The sequence below is a fragment of the Myotis myotis genome, unplaced genomic scaffold (genome assembly GCF_014108235.1).
Source record: "Myotis myotis isolate mMyoMyo1 unplaced genomic scaffold, mMyoMyo1.p scaffold_m19_p_1, whole genome shotgun sequence".
NCBI lineage: Eukaryota > Metazoa > Chordata > Mammalia > Chiroptera > Vespertilionidae > Myotis > Myotis myotis.
This window is the reverse complement of record NW_023416313.1, coordinates 46,713,228-46,730,680: the sequence shown is the minus strand read 5'-3', so window position 1 is coordinate 46,730,680 and position 17,453 is coordinate 46,713,228. Positions and strand designations below refer to the sequence as shown.

Here is a 17,453-nt window from a genome sequence, read left to right as displayed (position 1 = left end):
AAGGGGGCACCGCTTGGGTTTTAAGCTTTGAAGTTGATATTCTACCAACCGGAAGGCAAAAACAAAGAACTGTAGCCTTTATAAACCTTAGGAAAAAGGAGCTTCGTGGGTCACCCTTGGGATGCCCTCCTTACGGGGTAGTGTGTACTTGTTTCCAATAAATTTCCACCCTTTTCATCTACCACCTTTTGTCCGTGGCTTCATTCTTCAAATCCACCTAGACATGAACCTGGGAAAGAAATCACCATGCATCCTGCTCAGGAAAAAAACGACTCGACTCACAGAGAGGAAGGGAGAGGGAGAGGGAGAGGGAGAGGGAGAGGGAGAGGGAGAGGGAGAGGGAGAGGGAGAGGGAGAGGGAGAGGGAGAGGGAGAGGGAGAGGGAGAGGGAGAGGGAGAAACGTCAGTGATGAGAAAGAATCACTGATTGGCTGCCTCCTGCACGATCCCCATTGCGCAACCCGGGCATGTCGCCCAACCGGGAATCAAATTGTGTCCCCCTGGTTCATAGGTTGATGTTCAACCACTGAGCCATGCCGGCCAGGCAGATTTCTTTCTCTTTAATGAAATATTTTCTGGCCCCTTAGTTTTCAGAGAACTTCCTTTTAAAATCCTAACAGCATTTGGTATCAGCTCCTAATTCTCCACTTAGTCCCACATTGTCTAACACCATTAACTTAGGTGTTGCTTTCTTTCCTCCCCAAAGATTTAGAACTCCTGAAGGAAAAGCAATGGAAAGCTTTTCCCCAGGTAAGAAACTAAGGCCCCAATGACAACGGTGCAACATATTTTCAGCCCTTTGCCTTCTTGCATCCAACAGATTAAGATGGGTCACCAGCAGCTCTACTGGAGCCATCCGAGAAAATTTTGCCAGGGTTCTCAGGCTTGCCACGTCTGCTCAAACCTGCATAGTCTGATCTGGAAACTCGGCTACAGTATGCGCCGGCAATGTTTCCATGGATATGTGAAGGATATAGGCTCTTTGTGTATAAAATATAAAAACCCTCCAATTATGAGTGTTTTATTTTTTATAATTCTTTATTGTTTGAAGTATATATATATGTCTCTTCCCCCTCCCCCACTGACCTCTCCCTAGCCATTCCTACCCCCCAGCACATGCCCTCACTCCCCTACTGTCTGTGTCCATGGGTTATGCTTATATGCATACATAAAAGTCCTTTGGTTGATCTCTTACCCAACCCTTCCATCACCATCCTTGCCTTCCCTTATAGGATGGACAGTCTATTCAATGCTTCCATGTCTCTGGGTCTATTTTTGTTCATCAGTTTAGGTTGTTCATTATATTCCACAAGTGAGTGAGATCATGTGATATTTATCTTTCTCCGACTGGCCTGTTTCACTTAGCATAATGCTCTCCAGATCCATCCATGCTGTTGCAAATGGTAAAAGTTCATTCTTTTTTATAGCAGCATAGTATTCCATTGTGTAGATGTACCACAGTTTTTTAATCTGCTGATGGGCACTTAGGCTGTTTCCAAATCTTAGCTATTGTAAATTGTGCTGCTATGAACATAGGGGTGCATGTATCCTTTCTGATTGGTGTTTCTGGTTTCTTGGGATATAGTCCTAGAAGTGAGATCACTGGGTCAAATGGGAGTTCCATTTTGAATTTTTAAAATTATTTATTTATTTATTTATTTATTTATTATTTATTCCTCACCCAAGGATATTTTTCCATTGATTTTCAGAGAAAGCAAAAGAGAGAGGGAAAGACGGAGAAACATCGATGTGAGAGAAACACATTCATTGGTTGTCTCCTGCATGTGCCTCAACCAGGGCCCAGGCCAGAGGACCCTGCAACCCAGGTACGTGCCCTTGACTGGAATCAAACCCGGGTCTACAGGCCTATGCTCTATCCACTGTACCAAACTGGGTAGGGCCCATTTTAAATTTTTTTTTCCATTTTTAATTTTTTGAGGAAACACTATACTGTTTTCCACAATTACTGCACCAGTCTGCATACCCACCAACAGTGCAAGAGGGTTCATTTTTCTCCACATCCTCACCTTGTCATTTGTTGATTTGTTGATAATAGTCATTGTGACAGTTGTAAGATGGTACCTCATTGTCGTTTTGATTTGCATCTCTCAGATCATTAGTGACTTTGAGCATTTTTTCATATATCTCTTGGCCTTTTGTATGTCCTCTTTCAAAAAGTGTCTTTTTAGGTCCTTTGCCCATTTTTTTGATTGGATTGTTTATCTTCCTTTTGTTAAGCTATATGAGTTCCCTATAACTTTTTGGAGTTTAAATCCTTATTGGATATACCATTGGCAAATATGTTCTCCCATGCAGTGGGCTTTCTTGTTGTTTTGTTGATGGTTCCTTTTGCTGTGCAGAGTTTTTTATTTTGATGTAGTCCCATTTGTTTATTTTCTCCTTAGTTCCCATTGTCCTAGGAGCTGTATTGGTAAAGATATTGCTACAACATATATCTGATATTTTGCTACCTATGGATTCTTCTAAGGTTTTTATGGTTTCCAGTCTTAAGTTTAAGTCCTTTACCCACTTTTAGTTTATTTTTGTGTATGGTGTAAGTTGGTGGTCTAATTTTATTTTTTTGCATGTATCTGTTCAATTTTCACAACACCATTTATTGAAGAGACTGTCTTGACTCCCTTGTATGCTCTTGCCTCCTTTGTCAAATATTAATTGAGCATAATGGCTTGGGTTGATTTCTGAGTTCTCTGTTCTGTTCCATTGGTCTATATGTCTGTTCTTGTGCCAGTACCAGGCAGTATTGAGAATAGTGGCTTTGAAATATAGCTTGATATCTGGTATTGTGATCCCTCTAACTTTGTTCTTCTTTGTTAGGACTGCTGTGTCTATTCGGGGTCTTGTTTTCACTCCAAATGAATTTTGGAGAGTTCATTCTAGGTCTGTGAAATATGCCATTGGCATTTTAATGAGGATTTCATTGAGGCTATAGATTGCTTTGGGTAGTACGGACATTTTAATGATGTTGATTCTACCAGTCCATGAAAATGGTATATTCTTCCATTTGTTTATGACTTCCTCTATCTCTTTTTTCAATGTCTTGTAGTTTTCTGAGTATAGGTCAGGGGTGGGCAACCTTTATGTGAGTGCGTGCCAAAACCAGCAAAATCTCTGACTCAAAATTCTTCTGCGTGCCAACCCTAATTTTTTGAGAACATGTTACGCCTACTTGATATCTCTTAAGGTGTACGTATGTGAAGAACCTTGAAGAAATAATACAATTCATTCGAGCAACAAAAACACAGTATATGATGATGAAAAATACATTTATTTTTTAATGTATACATGTACACTGATAGTCCAACAGAAAACTTTATGACTCCGTTTGATATTATCAGTGGGACTTTTGCTGCTGCATCACTGATGACAGAGATTTTCCATCAAGTTTATATTTCGTGTTCTTCAGAGATATGCACGAGCTACTACTTTAATCTGTCAGGCTACTCCTATTATGAGACTTAACAAAATTCATCACTGAGAACAAAGATTCACAAGCGTATGTGGATGAAAACATGGAGAGTAACGCTGTTGCAAAGTTTTATAAACAGACAAAATTTTCTGGAATGGCATTCCAAGTCCTCAATAGTTCGTTTTCAACACTATTGAAATTGCTCTTCCCCTCTCTCATCAATCCATGTCTATGGTCTTTAAGATAACTTGTTATGTAAAATTATTTATTTATCTAAGATGCACCTACACTGAATTTATCTGAAAAATAAAAAAGTCGATATTAAGAAAAAAATTGTAGCCCTAACTGGTTTGGCTCAGCGGACATGGCGTCGGCCTGCGGACTCAAGGGTCCCAGGTTCGATTCTGGTTAAGGGCATGTAACTTGGTTGTTGGCACATCCCCAGTAGGGGGCGTGCAAGAGGCAGCTAATCGATGTTTCTCTCTCATCGATGTTTGTAACTCTCTATCTCTCTCTCTCCTCCTCTCTGTAAAAAATCAATAAAATATATTTAAAAAAAAAAGAAAGAAAAAAATTGTAAATGGAAGATTATAAGAGAGGGTTTCGCGTGCCAGCAAAAGTTACTGGCGTGCCATATTTGGCACGTGTGCCAGAGGTTGCCCACCCCTGGTATAGGTCTTTTACCTCCTTAGTTAGGTTTATTCCTAGGTATCTTAAAATTTTTTGTCAATTATGATTGTTTTAATGTGAATAGAATAGTCATGAGATAACAGAAATTTCCTTTTTTAAAAAATTACTATTATCTTCTCAGTGGATTCATCTTTACAATCTGTGGCTTATTTCTCTGGGTTATATAAAAGTGCTCAGGCTGAACTCCGGTCCATGTTTATGCTTAAAAAACATGTCTTGTTATGAAAGGTGCCGCTATATAGAGAGAGGAACACCCAGGATATAACTTGAGTCTTATAGGTTGGGTCAGTGACAGTGAAACTGATAAAAATCAAAAGAAAAAAACCCACCACAACAAAAAATAGCCCAACATATTTTCAGGTTCCATCTTCACCCATTTTGTCCTGGGAGTCTGCCTGGGTGGCTATGGAGTCAGTGGCTATGGAGTCACAGTGGCTATGGAGTCAGTGCTCACTTTTCCTCCTACGGAGACGCTGTTCCTGCCGCCAAAAGCATTTGGAGACTCTGCTGTACAGGTGGCTCATGCCAGGCGGCCTCCCTGCTCAGGCCTCTGTGCCACAAAGGTGATCTGAAGGGAGAAGGTAGTTCATCCTCACTTGTGCTGTGTTCTATGCAGTACAACTTTATGGTTATAATGCCCTAAAGTGTTCGAGAAATAGGTATTTTAGTGCTTAGTGTCCTTTATTTACCCCCTTTTTAATGAAAAGCCATCTTTTGTTTCTTTTCCCCCCAACTTACAACATAAATCTAAGGCCTTTAATGAAAAATTTTAAGTATAGAAATGTGTTTCTGTATGTTGCGGTGTGAGTGTATGTGTATATGTTCATGTGCTTATTGAAGACTTTTTGTTTTTGCAACAGGGGTATATTACTGTGTAATGTAAGTAATTTATTTTGAAAAAGTCTGTGTCCCCAAAATACAACCATCTCTCCATGAAATATCCAACTAACCGTGACTTAGGCACCAACCTGACAGAGGAGCAGAAAGTGTACTCTTTTCCAGGGTGCTTTTTCCAAGTACCCTAAAAGGCTCCCAGCTGACTTACACTCCCACCTCAGTTCCTTCCCTGTGGCTTACCTGTGGCTGCCTTCTGAAGCTGAGTGCAGCCCTGAGGGCCATAGGCTGCACCCCCAAGCCCCAGGAAGATTACCCCAAGGACCTTCTTCATTGCGGAGTCACCACTGTCAGGGGTTTACCAAGGTTCTACTTGCTTTTGTCCTTGTTCTTGGTGAACTATCGATGGAGCTACACTTTGAAGTTTGAAAGAGATACTTCTCAACATCATAGCCAAACTGTCTGGTCCCAGGTGATCAATTTTTAAATTTTCTTTTGTTAATCCTCACACAAGGTATTTTTTCCATTGATTTTTTTTTTTCCAGAGAGAGTAGAAGGAGGGAGGAAGGGGGAGATAGAGAGAGAAAGAGAGAGAGAGAGAGAAACATCAAGAGAGATATATTAATTGGTTGCCTCTCCCATATACCCCAACTAGGGCTGGGAAACAAATCTGCAACCCAGGTACATGCCCTTGATCAGGAATTGAACCTGCAACGCTTTGGTGGGTGGGCAGATGCTCCAACCATTGGACAACACTGTCCAGGACCCAGGTGATTATTTTGTTTTTTCAGGTGATTAGTTTTTAATTTATTGATTGATTCACTGACTCACTAATTTTTTTTCCTTTCAAGAAAAATGTTCATTGAGTGTTAATTCCAAATCAGGCACAGCACTAAGAGCTGGATAGACATTCCCTCCCATGGGTCCTCCAAGGGCCTGGTGGGTGAGAGGCTGTTGGGATAGCACTAGGTGCATGTTGGTCCTGAAACCCACATTCCCTTCAGTGACTTCGGCCCTTGGTCTCAGTTCTGGAATTCTCAGTGGCCTAACCTTTCTTTGATGGATTTCCTTGTGGGCAACTGCTTGACTTGACATCTTGCATAAAATATAAAAAACGTCTAATTATGAGTGTTTTAATGTGAATGGAATAGTCACGGGTTAACAGAAATCTCCTTTTTAAAAATTACTATTATCTTCTCAGTGGATTCATCTGGCTCTGGTTTGGACATATCCCTTCTCTCTCACCCTGGTTCATCATACATGTGTTTATATCTGACTCTCAGGGGTGTGGCTTTGGGACTCATTTTGGTTTTTTACCAGAAGGCACCTTTTACTCCATACACATTTATATAAGTAGGTGGTTCTACTCAACCCCACCAAACAGACCTGAGTTCTACATTGAATTGCTATGTTGAGAGGGAACATAATTCTTGTACCTACAGAATCTGGGCTGTAATAACTGTGGGTATAATTTGGAATTCCATTTTTCTTCTGTTCCTTCTCCTCTTCCTCCCCCTTCTAATTGAACTTTATAAGAAATGTTAGCAGATATCATCAAATGTTCCTTGAAAACATGTTTCTAACACCTACATAATCATCCATTGTGTGAATGTACCATAAATGATTCCACCATAGTATGGATAACTTGTAGAGAATTTTTGGTAAATTTTTGCTATTATATAAAAATGTTGTGATGAGCAGCCCTAGCTGGTTTGACTCAGTGGATAGAGTGTCGGCCTACAGACTGAAGGATCCAGGGTTCGATTCCAGTCAAGGGCACATGCCCGGGTTGCAGGCTTGATCCCCAGTTGGCAGCTGATCAATGATTCTCTCTCATCATTGGTGTTTCTATCTCTCCCTCTCTCTTCCTTTCTGAAAGCAATAAAAAAAATTTTTTAAAAAATGCTGTGATGAGCCAGGCTCATCACAACCTGGGCATGGCTCAGTGGTTGAGTGTCCACCTGTGAACCAGGAGGTCACAGTTCCATTCACGGCCAGGGCACATGCCCAGGTTGTGAGGTGTATCGGAGGCAGCCCATCAATGATTCTCTCTTATCATCAATGTTTCTATCTCTCTCTCTCCCTCTCCCTTCCTCTCTGAAATCAAAAATATACTTTAAAAAAATAAAAATGTTGTGATGAAAAATGTCATATAAATCTCAGTCCACACTTATTACTTTAGGAATGATTTCTAGGAGTAGAATTACCGGTTCTTATTAAACAGGGAAGCCAAAGAGTATGGTGTTTTGAGCTATGCATGTGGCTGCTGTTTTTATTTTGTTTATTTTAATGTGAGGAACTTATGAACTGCCCCTTCAGTGGGCCCTGGTAGAAAACGAGCTGTGTGTTAGGACCCCCTTCAGTGGAGCCAGGCTGTTGGGGCCCTGAATGCTGTTGGTGGATCCAGGAATATCCGCTGAGTGGTCTGAGACTATTAAAAAATAGTCATAATTATCTAAAAAACCCCCTTTTTTGAGAATTTACTGGCTACTATTTCTTTACATGTTTTTTTCTTCCCCATTTCTCTTTATTCTTTCCTTCTGTGACTTTCATTGTGCATATGTTGGTCTGGTAACAGTGATTTCCCACAGGTGTCTGAGGCTCCATTCGATTTCTTAGTTCATTTTTCTTTCTGTTTTTTTTTGTTTGTTTGTTTGTTTTTTTTTTTTAATTTAAATCTGGATAATCTCAACGGGCCTATTTTAAAGTTTTCTGTTTTCCTTCTTCTACCAATTCCACTGTGAAGAGGTAGTCAGTAGTAACATTGGAGTGGCACTGCTTTATCTAGAATGCATATGGAAGGCTCTGAGGGGGTGATATTTGAGTTGAGGCTTGGTCATGCTAAAATATATGTTTCTTAAAAATGGTGGGCTGCCCTGACCGGTTTGGCTCAGTGGATAGAGCGTCGGCCTGCGGACTGAGGGGTCCCAAGTTCGATTCTGGTCAAGGGCATGTGCCTCAGTTGTGGGCACATCCCCAGGAGGGGGTGTGCAGGAGGCACCTGATCGATGTTTCTCTCTCAACATCAATGTTTCTAACTCTCTATCCCTCTCCCTTCCTCTCTGAAATCAATAAAATTACATTAAGAAAAAAATTTAAAAAAAAATCGTGGGCTGTTTTCAGACTTCATTTGTAAACTCTGCTTCCATGGGTTGGAGAAGGGGGTCGATCCTTCTCTGGGGATCTCCATAAAACAGTACATTTGATGGGAATTTCTGCATTCCATTTTGAGCTATATAAATAAATGTTCTAGTTCTGAGGGCTTTATTTATTTTTAAATAACTTATTACCAGTTATTCTAAAACTCCTACATTTGCAAAGGAACCTTCATTATTTAGGCAGACTTGAATTTTATCACAAAGTGGGAGGACTTAATTATAGTTTCAACACACATTGGCATGCTTGGAGCAATTTAGAGGAAATAAAAGAATTTTCAGAATTTAAAGCCAAGATATTTATTCCATCTTAATAATGATGTGACTTGCTGATTATTTACCAGTAAATATTCCCATAGGGATCAGGCAATTAGGGCTTTATTCTGTGGCCTGAAGGCCAATATTCCTGAAGTTGGTGAAACCAATTGAAAAGATGAATTCCAAAAATGGAATTTCTCCATGGAAAATGTGGTGCTTCAAGCCCTTGGTATTCACACCTAAGGCCTCTTGGCAGCTTTCTTTGGCCAGCTGAAACAGGCATGGTGGTGCATACAGGCAGTTTCTATGGAAACCTGAACCCAAATGATATTGGGGCTTTGAAGATCAAAGGCAACACCCTGAATTGTTTTGAGAGCCCAGTGAAGGTTAGAACTTTATTGTTCTCCACAGAAAACACTACAGCCAAGGCTTTGGAATGTTTCTTCTGTAGGTGCGATAGACTTATGTGCACAAAATACACATTGGTAGTTTGCTTGTGAATTTATCTGTTCTAATTATTTTACCAGCTACTTTACAACATCCATCTCTACCATAAGGAAAATTGTCATCTTTCATTTTTCCTTTTCTTGACTGTATTTTTATACATAAGTGAAACCATAAGACACAGAGTATATGCTGAACGTGTATATTTTGTAGCAGATAACAATTTCCTCTTTTCATAAATCATGATAATCTATTCAGTGTACCATTTCCCCCCTACACATTTTCATTAATATATAAAAATGACCATCTAGTCAGATGGGCACACAGCCAAATTGCAGTTCTGCCTGTATGAAGATTTTAACCTACAGTCATTTTCCTTCTTAAGTACACTCTTTAAGCAAATTCCTTATTTAGTATCTGTGAGAAAAACCTTATCACAACCTTAGCAAAAATTAAAGTGGAAGAAAATATTTTTCTATCAACATGTCTTCCCAGGGTACATTTTATCTTCATTTTGTAGATCTTGATTTACATAAGTTTCTTCTGAAAAGCTCCCATCTTATAAAAGTCCTGATAAATGACAATGGGGCGTTTTCTTCTTGTCTGATGGAGATTGTCAAATTAAACATCTGAGCATACCACATTGATCTGTGGAGGTTTGCATCTTTGGTTTCAAGGGCCATTTTAGAGTTGGCTGGATATGTTATGGTTAGTCACTGTATTCAAAAACATCATATTCACCAGATTAGGCAAAGACTCAAAGCCTCCAGAGACTGTCTCTGTCTACAGACTGAAAGGATTCTGTTTTGAATTTCCCACAGGCAATCATCCACAGGTGTGGTGAGAGGTTTTTTAACAGGGTGGGGCAATTGCTTCTGCCTGGAGGCTAATTGTTATTCTCAGTCTCTCAATAGGCCTCAGAGATTTCACACCGTGGGGCAAGGTGTTTTCCAATAAAGTGGATCAACTGTCTCCCCGCTCCCTCCCAGGCAAAAACCACCTGGATGGCAAAGGTCTGCCTGCGAAAGATGACCTCCCCAGCATGAGGAAATGACTCAGCACAGGAAACTGGAGTGTCTGCCTTCTGAGCCTTAACCCCAGAGGCCCCAACCCTGGCTTCTGCTCACACGACTCCAGTCTACTCTGCCTTCCCACTGCGGGACACAAGGTGAGTGGCTGCACATGAAATTTTGTGTGTTGGACCTTTAAGGGGATACCTGCATTTCCAGCTGCTTCTCCCTGGCAGACAGCAACCTTGCTGCTTTTCACAGCCAGATATTATGTGGGCACCTTTCTCAGTTCTAGTGCTCTCTGCTGGGGTGCCCGGCTTGGGAATTAGACCCCAGAGTTCTCAGTGACAACCCCCCGCAGTTGAGATATCTCTCTAGAACTTCAGCTGCTGTCTATGGGAGCCTGACCAGCCCTTTTGCACCCCCATCCATCCCACCAGTGTATACGAAATTTCCACTTTCCATCCTTGGTTGTCAGGGTTCTCTTCAGCGAGTCTTCAGCTGATTACTCAGGATGTTTATTTTTGTATTTTAGTTGTAATTCCAGTTTGGTCCTGGGAGCATGTGTGTAGTATCCACTTACACTGCCACTATTTTTAATCTCCCCTCTTGTGGGCAATCTATGAACAGCATTCTAGTAAGAAATTCTACAAGTCTAAATATCTTGTCCCACAGCTCCCTTAAGCTGACCTCCAGTTAATTGTTTTTTTTCTTTTTGGTTCTCTGATCGAGTTATTTTTTTCTAACCCAGTGGTTCTCAACCTTGGCTGCACATTAGAATCACCTGGTAATCTTTTTAAAATCCTGATTTCTGGGTCTCATCCTCCAGAAATTTTGTTTCTTTGTTTTGGGGTGGGGCCACAACAGTAGTAACAAAGAAACAGAATTTCCCGAGGATGAGGCCCAGAAATCAGGATTTTAAAAAAATTTTCCAGGTGATTCTAATGTGCAGCCAAGGTTGAAAACCACTGCTCTAACCTGTCTTCTAATTCACTGATCCAATCCTCAGTTTTCCCTAATCTGCTGTCTATTCCTTCCAATGTATTATTTATTAGTGCTATGTCATTCTTTATTTCCATCTGTTTTTTTCATAGTTACTATATCTTTTCTCATGCTGTTAAGCATCTTTACCATCATTATTCTGAACTCTATATTAGATACATTTCTTTTTTATATATATTTTATTGATTTTTTACAGAGAGGAAGAGAGAGGGATAGAGAGCTAGAAACATCAATGAGAGAGAAACATCGATCAGCTGCCTCCTGCACACCCCCCACTGGGGATGTGCCCGCAACCAAGGCACATGCCCCTGACCAGAATCGAACCTGGGACTCCTCAGTCCACAGGCCGATACTCTAGCCCCTGAGCCAAACTGGTCAGGGCTAGATACATTTCTTATCTCCGTTTCATTTCTTTCTTCTTCTGGCATAGGCTTTTGTCGAAAGGCATAGTGAGAAGGCTAACCTCTATTTTGTAAAACTACTGTTTGGAATTCTCTGCTATTCTTTAGACGGCCTCTTATTCTAAAAAAAAAATAATATTGCTTTCTAGCCTGCTCTAGCCTGCTTGAATAATGAGGAAAATAAACTTAGCTGTCTGACCTTGTAGGCCAGAGACTAGATATGCCCATACTCTCAATGCCATGCCAGGTGCATTTTTTAATTGGATAGAACTGTGTAGTTTTCAAGGCTACCAGCGAGAAAACCACTTAGCACACATAGGGCTGGCTCTTTCATAAAAAAAGAAGTTCTGCTTGTAGCTCTGCTTAGAATTTGAATTCATTTTCTCTAAGCCCACTGCAGTGAATAAAGTGTGACTCCAAACTCTCTGAGCGTTGCTTGATTTATTCCGGTTCTCTGTAACAACAGAAGTAATCTTTGAATCATTCATATGGTTCAACCCTCTCACTAGCACTGGGGGGGGGGGGGGTTCTGTAGAGGTTCCAAGGTAGTGAGATGGTTTCGATTCCTTAGCCTTGTCCTCTGTGCACATACTTTTCAGGCACCCAGCAGGACTAAAGTCATGAATTTCCTGGCATTTAGCATTATTGACATCATTGACCTCTTCCTCTATAAAAATTACTAAAAATTATATTCTACAGTTGTGTTGGTATAAAGACAAATATATTTATACTAGAGGCCTGGTGCACCAGTGGGGTCCCTCAGCCTAGCCTGCGGGATCAGGCTGAAACTGGCTCTCCAACATCCCCCAAGGGGTCCCAGATTGCAAGAGGGTGCAGGCTAGGCCAAGGGACCCCACCGGTGCACATCAGGGCCAGGGCCAGCGAGGGACATGGAAGGTTGGCCAGCCAGGGAGGGACTGCAGGAGGGCTCCAGGGCATGTCTGGCCCATCTCACTCAGTCCCAATCAGCTAGACCCCAGCAGCAAGCTAACCTACTGGTCGGAGCGGCTGCCCCCTCGTGGTCAGTGCATGTCATAGCGAGTGGTTGAGCAGCCTTAGCATATTATTAGCATATTATGCTTTGATTGGTTGAATGGCTGACCTAATGACCGGGCATTTATATTATTAGGCTTTTATTATATAGGATTATATTAAAAAAAGTTTTTTTTTTTTTACCTAAAAATGTATTTTTCTTCTGATTTTAAAAGGCGAAAGATTTATGCGATCTGAAGAGAAACCAGAGTATTCTCTTCTGATTTTAAAAGAAACTAAAACATTTTCATGTTGTTGTAGACCTTAGGCAGTGGGTTACTATTGGGCCAAATGGGCAAGTTGGTTCTGAATCTGTAAGAGATGGCTGCAGTTATGAAGGTTGAGGATTTAAGAATCCTGGTCTCAGCTAAGTATGAGCTGATAATCATGAACAATTTAAGCTTTAGAAGAGTCCAAAGGATCAAGCCCCCATAGTTTGTTAAAAAATATCTGAATCGCCGAAACCGGTTTGGCTCAGTGGATAGAGCGTCGGCCTGCGGACTGAAAGGTCCCAGGTTCCATTCCGGTCAAGGGCATGTACCTGGGTTGCGGGCATATCCCCAGTAGGAGATGTGCAGGAGGCAGCTGATCGATGTTTCTCTCTCATCGATGTTTCTAACTCTCTATCTCTCTCCCTTCCTCTCTGTAAAAAATCAATAAATATATTAAAAAAAATATCTGAATCATCTAATAGCTGTGAAGGGAAATGTTTTTGTTGATATTACTCACCTTTAACCCCTGTTTCTTTTTTTTTAAAATATATTTTATTGATTTTTTACAGAGAGGAAGGGAGAGAGATAGAGAGTTAGAAACATCCATGGGAGAGAAACATCAATCAGCCGCCTCCTGCACATCTCCCACTGGGGATGTGCCCGCAACCCAGGTACATGCCCCTGACCGGAATCGAACCTGGGACCCCTCAGTCCGCAGGCTGACGCTCTATCCACTGAGCCAAACCAGTTTCGGCCCCTGTTTCTTTTTATGCAATAGTTGCATTGAATTTGTGCGTGCGTGGGTGTGTGTGTGTATTTATTTTTTGGGGGGGTCAAAGTATAACCACATATTAATGGTTAAGGTAAAATAGGAAGAGTTTGGGAAGCAACACATGAGCCAAAGACTTTTCTACCACAACTACTGCAGCATGGGATATTTTAATTGCTTAATCAACTGATTGAATCAACAACTATTTACTGAGTACATCTGTGTGGTGCTGGGGTGCTGCTGAGCAATGTAGGCATGCTCCTTGATCTTAGTCTTGCATTTGGGAGCAAGTAGGGAGAATAGGAGAGAGATGGTTGACCAGGCAACTATAAGACAGAATGTTACACATTTCATTTAAGGAGAAAGTGAGGGTTCAGAGAAAGTTCAAAGGAAGGGCACTTAACTCAGATTTGCAAGGCAAAGGGACAGATGACATGAAATCAGAAGTGAGGTGTGTAGGTTAAGTAGGGGTTAGCAAATGATGATGATGAGTAGGAGGAGGAGGAACAGATGAGAGAATCTCAAGGAGACAGAAGAAAGCTTAAAGGGTGGAGTGGGAGGTTTGGAGAGGAACAGCGAAGAAACAGGATACATTAGAGGAAGATTCTCTTTGCAGATTAAAACTGAATGTAGCCTGTTCACATCTGGGTGTCACAAACCTATAAAGCAGCTATTCAAGTAGGCCTTTGTGATAACCACATTCATGGAAGCACGGTGACTAGTAGGCCATTACCCTTTCTTCTTGTCTTCCTCCTCTGCCTTTTACCCTATAGCCCTCCACATTTTTGCCCCAATTCTCATCCCTCTCTGGGAGAAACAGCCTCAGAATGCCAGTCTCATGGTAGGACTGAGTTTCAGCAGGAGACTCAGGATCAGTAGTCTCTGGCAACACCTTCCTTCAGCTCTTGGATAAGAACCCTAGACAAGAATGTGCTGTAGTTTCTTTGGGCATCACCTGACTTGAATTGGCCAAGGAACACCATTGCCTTAGCAATTTGCAAAGAAAAGCAGATTGTTACTAAGTTGTCACCATTCAACCCCTAAGGCTGCCAAATTTGCCTCAACCCCGACCAGAAGTGATTCCATCTCAGGTTAATGGAGGGGGAAAGCGTCTGGGAGTGGTGAGCAGGAGAAAAGTGAATAGATGTTTGAGGTGCAAATCCTATTCGATGTTTTCTCTGAAGATGATATTCTCTGAAGAAGATATTCTCTGAAGAAGATGTTTATTTTTCTTCTTTTTAAAATCACATACTCTCCATCTCCTGTAATTGTAAAGTCATGCAATCTGCAGATGTTGGCTTGGCAAGTGTGAATAAGGCAGTCAGAAAAATGAAGCTGCCAGGTACCAGGGCCCACGTTTTCAAGGAAGCAGCACCTTCCCAGGGCGCTGGTAAACAGTAAAAACCTTACCCTCTATCTTGCTTCTATTTTCTTTGGGGTGTTAGAAAAGGGTTGGATGGGAAAGTTGGGTTGGACTGGGGGAAAGGGAAGAAAAACTGTAGAGGTGTTTTCTATAGAACAGCTGAGGTCTCTGTACCGTATCTTGTGTTTGGTTTGGTTTTTATGGGTTCCCAGTTGAAATACATAAAAGATAGGTGCCAAAAGGATTGAAAAGTCATTTGGAATAATGATAGGAGCTGAGCATGACCTCATGGGAAGAATGTTGCTCAGTGGAGACAAATGAGAAACTTACATAGATGTAGGGGCTGACACATTGTTCACTTTCCAGGGGAGGGTTGGTAGGGACAACATGCCAAATGCTGGTAAAATGCTCTGAAGGACGAACTTTACATGGGCTGAGCATTTGGAATTTTCCTGTTGGCTTCCTTCTATTGCCATATTTCCCAGCTCTTTCGTGGGCCTTTGGAAAGCTGTCTTCATTTCCTTGCAGGCTATTAATTTCTTAATATGTAGGCCTTTGTCTCATTGACTAAATCTAAGCCAAAGGTAGAGAAAACGAGAAATTTATTGTCTCACAGTTCTGTGAATATTGGAGTTATTCTGCCACAAGCCAAAGAACAACCAGAAGTTAGGAGAGGGGCCTGGGACAGACCCTTCCCTAGAGTCCCCAGAGGGAGTGTGGCCGCTGATGCCCTCATCTCAGACTTCTAGCCTCCAGAACTGTGAGGCAATACACTTTTGTTATTTAAGCCATTCATTTTTAGATAGTGTGTTATGCGAACCCTAGGAAATGAATACAGCATTTAAATCCCTTTAGCAAAATGAGTGCCTGACTCTGTCTGTCTCTTTGGCAATTCCGCCCCCCCCCCCCCCCCCCAGAGCATGAAGATAGCTAGCTCAAATGGAGTCTGCAGCCTCATTACCAATGGTTATATTTCATATATATATCTATATATATATCTATATATATATATATATATATATAATTGATTTCAGACAGGATGGGAGAGAGAGAAAGAGAGAAACATCAATGATGAGAGATAATCATTGATTGGCTGCCTCCTGCATGCCTCCGAGGATTGAGCCCGCAACCCTGACGTGTGCCCTGACCAGGAATCGAACCATGATCTCTTGGTTCATAGGTTAATGCTCAACCATTGAGACACAATGGCCAGGCACCAGTGGTTATATTCTCTGCATATGTGGTAGAGGTGAGCTTTGCTGAGTTATGTGAATCTAAGTTTTTCAAAATGGACCTCAACATGAACTCTAGATAAACATGTACTTTATTTTTTTAATCAAGAAAATTAGTTCTTGAAAATATTTGTTAAATATACTTTTATATTTTATATGGATTTGAAGACATTTAAATGTTCCCCATATTTAAATAACTGTTAAAATGAATGTAACTGGGCAACCTCAGGTAAGTCCTTTACCTTTCACACTTATATTTTAAAAGATGGTAATAACAACAATTTCCTGTTTGTATCAAAGATTTACTTTAAAAAAATAAACTGAAGATTGTGAAAGCCCTCTATGAACTGTAAAATACTATACACTTTTGTTGACATTAAACAAATTTATGGTTTTTGCTTTATTTATAATTTGCATTCTGCATTCTTTTAAAATGAACTTGTGACATCTTATAAAATACACAAACTCTAAGATAATTAAATAGGAAAATAAAATTAAAAAATCACCTAGGGGAAAGAAAACACAAAGATACCCCAAATCCTAAACTAAAATGGTGCAGTGGAAGCTGTTTTAGCAAACAGCTAGACTACAATTCCCAGCCTCTTTGCAGTTAGTTGTGGCCATGTGACTTGGCTCTAGCCAATGGGTCCTAGAGAGTGAAAGTGATCTGTGCAACTTCCAGATCTACTCATAAAGCCTCCTATAGGGTGCTTCTCATACTGTAACCCATTCACAGAGGATGGAGTGAGCTTGGGAGCCATGTGCTGAATATGGCAGGGGTCTGTTAGCCTAGAATGACTGTGAGGAGCAAATCCTTGTTTTCCTTTACAACAATCAGGAGCACATGTTCTGGGCTGCTGTCTCAGCATGGAACGAACATCTGCTGTCATTACATTTTGGGTTTGTTTGTTACAGCAGATGAGTCTATTCTAAGGAATACTACAGTTACTGTATTTGGTCATGAGTCCCTTAATGAAAGGGATACATTCTGAGAAATGGGTAGTTAGGCGATTTTGTTGTTGTGCAAGCATCATTGATGTACTTCCACAAACCTAGATGGCATAGCTTACTGCACACCTGGGCTATCGGGAGAGCCTAGTGCTCCATGGCTCCAAGCCTGTACAGTATGTTACTGCCCAAAACAACACCAGGTAAAACAAGCACAAAAGAAAATGATGCAATCAGGAGAAGTGGTAAATGCTAGATGTACGAGGCTGCTGCCTGCCTAACATGGCATTCTGTTTTATAGTAGACTTTTTTATAAGTAGAAAGAGTACACTCTAAAATAATGCTGAAAGGTATTCTATAGTAAATACCTAGGCCAGTTACACAGTCATTTATTACCATTACAACTATTATGTACTGTATGTAATAGCACGTGCTATACTTTTATGTGACTGGCAGTGCAGTAGGTTTGTTTACATCAGCATCGCCACAGCATCACAAGGTGACGGGAATTTTTTAGCTCCGTTATAATCTTATGGGACCACTGTCATATATGCAGTCCATTGCTGACGGAAACATCATTATGCAGTTCACAACTGTATTAAATGTAGCTTTCAACATTTCTGCATCACAGACTTCTAAAGTTGGAAGCCACTTTAGAGACCTCGTCCACCCTACT

General features: G+C 41.0%; 1 long non-coding RNA gene across 1 annotated transcript in view; it reads left to right on the top strand.

Moving 5' to 3' along the window:
- The window catches only part of LOC118653056, a 90,978-nt gene that overhangs the window by 9,093 nt on the left and 64,432 nt on the right, over positions 1–17,453 (top strand). The window contains exon 2 of the long non-coding RNA XR_004966772.1: positions 9,798–9,976. This is a non-coding gene — a long non-coding RNA (uncharacterized LOC118653056). The remainder of the gene's footprint in view (positions 1–9,797; positions 9,977–17,453) is intronic.